This window comes from Castor canadensis, chromosome 14 (genome assembly GCF_047511655.1).
Source record: "Castor canadensis chromosome 14, mCasCan1.hap1v2, whole genome shotgun sequence".
NCBI classification, from domain to species: Eukaryota; Metazoa; Chordata; class Mammalia; order Rodentia; family Castoridae; genus Castor; species Castor canadensis.
Genome location: NC_133399.1, coordinates 35,548,420 through 35,555,399, shown reverse-complemented (window position 1 = coordinate 35,555,399; position 6,980 = coordinate 35,548,420). Strand labels below are relative to the sequence as shown.

The 6,980-nt window shown below is 44.4% G+C and overlaps 1 pseudogene; it reads right to left on the bottom strand.

Moving 5' to 3' along the window:
- Positions 1-3,101: 3,101 nt before the first annotated feature.
- Positions 3,102-6,430, bottom strand: LOC109680041 (CD209 antigen-like protein C; annotated as a pseudogene).
- Between the last annotated feature and the right edge of the window lie 550 nt (positions 6,431-6,980).

Genomic DNA, 6,980 nt, shown 5'->3' with positions numbered 1-6,980 from the left:
GCATGGAGGAGCAAAGATGTTCAAGAAGAATGAGAGAGAGAAACAGACAGGCAGAGAAGGCCTGTGCTATCAGGCTTCCTCCTTCTTTCCTTTTTATTTCATGTGAGCCTGCAGCTTTTTTGGATGTATATCTACATTTAGATCAGGTTACCACCCCCCTTGATTAATCATCTCTTGAAGCACTCTGACAGACACACATATAGGTGTGCTTTACTCATCTCCTAGACTTCCCGTAATCCAATCAAGTTGAAAATCAAGACTAACCACCCCTACCTCTCCACAGCGCCATTGGCTGCAATATGACAGCATATATTATAATAGCATAAACAACACACATAAATAATCCATTACTCAAAGAAAAATTCATAGTACTAAAATGCTCTTGTACTAGGCCCAAACCAACCAGGCTAAAAAACTTAAACAGAGCCACATTCATGCTGAAGTTTCTCCTCACTAAGTTGAAACTAAGCTATTTATCTGTCCTTCTAAGATATCAAGATTAGGGAGAGAGTCACCAAATTTTCCAAATAGGTTAATTTCAGTACTTATGATATTGAAGTTCCCTTTGCCTTAATCCTTACACACAGACACACACACACAGACACACACACACACACACACACACACACACACACACACAAAGGAACCTGAAGGAATCTCATGCAAATTACTCAGTTATTTGGCTAGTATTCCTTCTCCCTGTCTCCATCTTAGAAGGAAGGTAAGTTGGAAATAATCAGCTTACTGTTTCACTTTCTTTCTCCTTTCTCTGTCTTTAAAACAAACCTCCTTTGCTTGTGTCATTGGTATATGTATTTTATTTAATTCAATAAAGGATTATAGAATCAGACAAAGACAACTAAATGTTTAAACCAAATTGTCATTTTATTACTTTAAAGAGGAACTCTTGCAAATCAATGATCTAAATTTCTTCTCCAAGAAACTAGAAAACAAAGAGCAAAATCAAACCAAACCAAGCCTGGAAAGGAAAGACAGTAAGAAGCAGGAGTTGATGAATTTAAAAACAGGAAAATGAGAGACAAAATTGATGAAATAAAACCTCTTGAAGACTGGGTGTGAGATAGAATCTAGCATGCAGGTTATTTATGAAAGAACATTCTTGGGTTTAACATGGGTAGAAGAGACAGGAAGCCTTTGGGATTTCTGGGGTGGGAGCAGTACTAGGGTTTGCACTCAGGGCCTCATGCTTGATAGGCTGGTGCTCTACCACCTGAGCCACACCCCAGTCCTTATTGCATTAGTTATTTTTGAGATAGGGTCTCCCTTTATGCCATGGCCAGCTTGGCATAGGAGGATTGTGATCCTCCTATTTGTTCTTCCCTACATAACTGGGATGACAGGCATGTGACACTATGCCTAGCCATTGGTTGAGAAGGTGGTCTTACTAGCTTTTTCCTGGACAGGCCTCAAAACCAGTTGCAATTCTCCCAACCTCCACCTCCAGAATAGCTAGGATTACAGGCTTGAGTCACTGCAACCAGTGTCTTTAGGATTTTTTTTACAGTAAATAATCCTCAAATTTTGACACTGGCTACCTGAAGTTACCATCACACCCCACAAATTGGAGGCTTCATTCCCACAAGACTGACTGACCTAAGATGACAGCCTCAAGAGGGGGGTACATATGTCCACACACCTCTCCTAGACCAATTACCTATTGGAGGTTTGCATAATTTCTCGAGTTGGTGATTTGCCAGATGACTCACAGAATCTAGAAAGCACTTTTTATTCACTTACTGGTTTATTATAAAGAATACAACTCAGTAATGGCAAAACAGATAAGAAATAAAAAATGGAAAGAGTGAAAAGGTTGTGTGGAGCTTCCATGCCCTCTTCAAGTAGGCTACCCTCCAGCATCTCCATGTGTTTACCAGCCTGGGAATTCATCAGATCTTATTATTACTCAAGATTTTTTTATGGAGCTCAATCTCCAATCAATCCCCTCCCTGGAGGTTGGTAGAAGAGACTGGTAGTTCTAAGTCTCTAACTACTTATATGGTCTTTCTGGTGACCATTCCAATCCTGAGGTTCCCAGTGCCCACCTGTCACCTCACGGCCATAAATTTAAGTATAATCAAAATGGTTCTTCATAACCACACCATAATCATGCAGGGATGCAGACAAATACCAAACATATATATTATATCACAAGAAGAGAATAAAAATGTGAAGACAAGCACAGTAGCAGATGACAAACAACAGCAACAGCCAATCCTGTAGTGAGTTCTGGAACCTGAATTTTTGTTCCATTATCCATTATCAGGTAATCATTGCCCTGTACCTGTACGAGCTGCATCAGGAAAGAAGCCAGCTTTGGAGAAGGAAACTCACTGTGGCAGAGTCTACGTTGGAAAGGGATGATAGGTGACGGCTGCCTCCAACAGAACTCTCAGTCTCTGAAGCAATATGTCCTTCCTTTGGAAGATATCTAGAAGACTCACAACAGTGAGTGACTCCATCACCAAGGGAGGAGAAACTAGGGTATTTATACACCAAATCCCAGATTGAATGAAGGAATCAATTCCCAGTTTCTTCTTGACTGTAGGCTGAGGTATGGCAACAGGGAATGTTCAAAGCAAAGGATGTAAAGGAGAGATGGATGGAAGTTGAGCATATGGAAGGAAAGTATGCAGGGACAGAATAAAGTCCAAGGGACAAGATGGCTACAAATGGCGATGCAAACCCTGTACTCTCAGCAAAGAGGAGAGTTTAGGTTAATGGAATGCATGCAGTCAGCCCCTGAAAGTGTTAGATATTTGGTCACTATAGAAAACCGCAAAGAGCATCCAGAACCACAGTCTCAAAAACAGGCAGAACCTGGGGGTATAAGAAGGAGGACTCTGGTGGCCCACCCCCATAAGTGATGAGGAATCTGACAGAAAACAGAACCAGAGCTATTGTTAAGATCTCCAAACCCACAGAGAGCAAGAAGGGACTGGCATAAATGTGGGAAATTTTCTGCCACATGTCAGGAATATTTTGGTTCCAGGGAGAGAGAGAAAGAGAGAGAGAGAGACAGAGAGAGAGAGAGAGAGAGAGAGAGAGAGAGAGAGAGAGAGAGAGAGATCCAGATCCAGAATTCACTGGCTAGAGCAAGTCACTGCAGGCTTCTTGCAGATCCAGAATTTCTCATGTTTACAAGGGGCATCATTCCAGCCATTGCCTTTAAATTCTGCACAGTCTTTGTTCCAGGCATTGTTGGGTTCTCCTTCATTCCAATACTTTGTGAAGCTGCAAAGACCATGGGAATGTGAACCTCTGTCCCAGCCCCACTCTGTGAACCATGTTTATAGTTTCTGGAAACTCAATACCTTCAGATATGCCCTGATGCATGTGGCAGACATGTCTTGTTATGGACCCAATGATCTGCCCTTGCTCTAGCCCTCGACCCTTGTGGTCCCCCATGATTGAGAGGAGTTCTCCTGCTGAGTGTGTGTTTCCAGAGACAAACCATTCAATTCAGACTCTACACACCTCTTATGTTGGGCCATAACTAGAGACAGAAACTATCCATACCTAAGCCTTATTGCCCTGCCTCAGCAATCTTGCCCATAGAAAATATAAAGGTTCTTACTCTATCCTCTACCTCCAGACCACCCTGGTTCTTCCCCATGGAATCTGTGTGTATAACAAACTATCTCTTCAAAGGAAATTGCCTACTGATCTTTTTGTCTTACTATTCCTCAGATTTTCTATTAATATGATGTATTGTAAATCACTTTCCCCATTCAGGCTGCAAGCTGCATGTACAGCTAAGCTGGCAGAATTTTTATCCTCCTGTCATGCTATCTGCATATAGGTATGCATCGCCTCTTTTCAGCTCTGCACTGAGTGATCTCCCATTGGTAACATGGCTTCAGCCATAGTGAAAATTCCTCCACTCAGCAAATGTCACACTTTTATACCAAGGAAGGGAGAGGAGCCCTAAGCATAGCTCAATCCAGAGTTTCAGAACACTCCCACACTCCATAAGCTGTCCTTTTTTCTGGGATCTACCTGAGTGACAGAGGTGAACCATCTACCCACTGTCATGTGCCTTCATGTTCCAGGTCTGAAAGCCCCATCCAAGTGAGGCCATTATTCTTAGCAATCTTCTGCAGGAGTCTCTGGAGAGAAAAAGGAGGAATAAGGAGGGAGCTCTGTCCCCCAATTTTCACTTAATGTTTCCCCAGTCCTCAGAATGAAGTTCTGTTACAATCTTACCTTCACTATCCCAGACCCAGCACTGAGCCCCCCATATGTTCTCCAGAGATCTGAGTCCCCCCATTTCTAGATGCTATGGTCAGCTGTGTTGTGACCTGTTGGTTTCTCATCACACATACTTGGTAACCTTCTGTGTTTATCTGTCTTATAAGGTCTGAGCAAATCCACATGAAATCATGCATGACTGGATTTAATGGACTGGAGCTAGATCAAGGCAGTTCATGATGGCTGATCATGCTCATGACCTCTTTTTAGCTCTGCATTGAGTGATCTCCCATTGGTATCATGGCTTCAGTCATGGTGAAAATATTTATATTAACAGAAACTGGCAAAAGATATGCATCAGGACTCTTGGTCCCAATAGAGCAGGTTGTTAAAACTGGCCAACATGCCAATGGACATTATCACTTACCCTCTCCAAGGCATTCACCCAGGTTCAGAGCTCATGTGTGTCTCTTTGGCAAGATGCTTAGAAATCCTTTATTCCAACCCTTTTCCCACCCTTTCCAAGAGGAGTAATGAGCCCCTTATCCAGAAGCCATGACTCCAGATAACTCTCTCCTCCCAGGTGATCACTGACGAGATGCATGCACCAGATCAGGAAGGCACTCCACCAGGTTTACCTGCTCCTCAGCACCTTTGATGATGACTAACTGGGCCCCCACTTCCTGGCAGGCTGTGACAGAATCTCTCCAGTTCCACTGGGTCTTAGAGAAGAAATAGCAATTTCCTTGAAAGAACATCCAGTCCCAGGGGCAGGGGCAGCACAGATGGTCTGTTGGGGGAAGTGGATCAAGCTAAACCCATACTTGGATATCCATGTTCCTGTGTCTGCCCAGCCTTCAAGTTCTCCACAATCAGGACTCTCCCTTGAAATTTCATCTGGGGGACCACTTCCTTCTCCATCTCCTGAACCCCTTCCCTACCATAAGAGCACCCAGGGGTCCTGGCCCCACCTCCTCTAGACTAGGATAAGTAGGGGCTTTAAGAGCTCAGAACAGAGGCAAGAAGATTAGCTTAATGGAGTGCCTGTTGTGTGCACAGATCTCATGTGTCCACCAGGCACCATCCTCATTATTATCTTGAGTTCCCATTTCACAGATGGGGAAACTGAGGCTCAGAGAGGGATGGGGACTCAAGAAAAATGACACTACTTGCAGACTCTATCAGTCCCTGGAAAACCCAGTTTATAGTCACTCACGGACTCCAGCCTTCAGCTGTGTCAGTTTCTGGTTGATCTCTGTTTGTCTCTGAGAGCTCAGGACCTTGGAGTCTGTTGCCAAGAAAAAAATTGCAATTATTCAAGAACTGTTGTATGTCATGTCACACACTGGGTCACCAGGAACATTTTTTCTGAGAACTGGGGTTTTGTTTAACCCTATTTGATGGAAGAATAAACCTGACACCCAGAGAAGTCTAGACCACAAAGCCAAGTGAAGCCATGGCTGTCCCCATTCCTGCTCCCTCCCTTCCCTTGCTCACAAGTAGGAGGGGTCCTGAGAATCTCCTAGAAGGCACTGAAGAATCTGATCCCAGCTTCAGCCCCCCCTCACTACTGAACTTGACTGCCTTAGTTGAAGGGCCCATCCAGGAAGCCACAACCCACAGGCTTGCCCTGACCTTGGATAAGGATGGCCACTAGAAGCCCAGACAGGAGTGCAATGGAGAGCAGCTGCAGGAGTGGGAGAACATGATTGTGACTCAGACACCCTGTGAGAGAGATGGTGATGGTTCCAGCATAACACTGTCCATCTCTAAGCCTGGTCCAGAAAGAGAATAGCACCTCCTCAGTGCCCAGGAATCCAGATCCCAGTGTCTAGGTCTAAGCCTTTACCACCTAGGAGCCAGGAATCAGAGTCCCAGCCTCCACCTCCCCAGGGCCCAGGTACCCAGAGATCCCAACCTCCACTTCCCCAGACCCAGGTGTCTTGGAGGAGCTGTTCACTCCCCCTCAGTTCCTGCATCTGCTCTAGCTACAAAGTTATTGAGTCCAGAAGTTGCTTGGGACCTTGGTCCTTCAACGAAATATCTGGTTCCATTGGCTATCTGCTTCTCCTCTGAATGCACAGAGCCCAAAACAGGCTGAGGTCCGAGTTGGCCTTCCTGAATCCCTGTTCCCAAGTTCTTATGGTCCCACCCCAGCCTCACCCAGAGAGCTCAGTTGCAGCACCCTCGCTTCCTTGGAGTCACTCATGGTCACCGCCATCTCTCAGTGCCTGGGACTTCTGGGGACAACAGCTTTTACTTGCCACATCTTGCTCCTTACTCCCTGAACCTACTCTCACTCAGGAAGAGAAACAGGAAGTGGGTACTTGCACAGGAAGAGATTAGATAGTAGGAAGCTGAGCCTCCTCATCACATGATGTCCCAGGAATTTTTAAGGAAGATTGGGAAGGTTTGGGGTCTATAGAAAGAACTGCTTCATTCATGACATGGCCAAGCTCTGAAATCAGAAACTTGTCAAATAAAGCTACTCCTTTATATCTCTTCCACCTACAATGGGTATAGGCTGGCAATGGCTTCAGTGTTCCCAGAAACACTGTCACTTCTGACCCCAGGATTTTCTGCCTTGGTTTGGGTGATGCTGCATGGAAGTTGGGCTTGGATTGATTATTTATTTATTTATTTATTTATTTATTTAGTACTATTATATATATGGTAGCACTTTTCCTTGAGCTCTAAATGTTCTATATTTTTGTCTGTAAGATGCATAGTTTTAAGGGTGTATTCATACATGAAAGTATCTGGAACTAGAA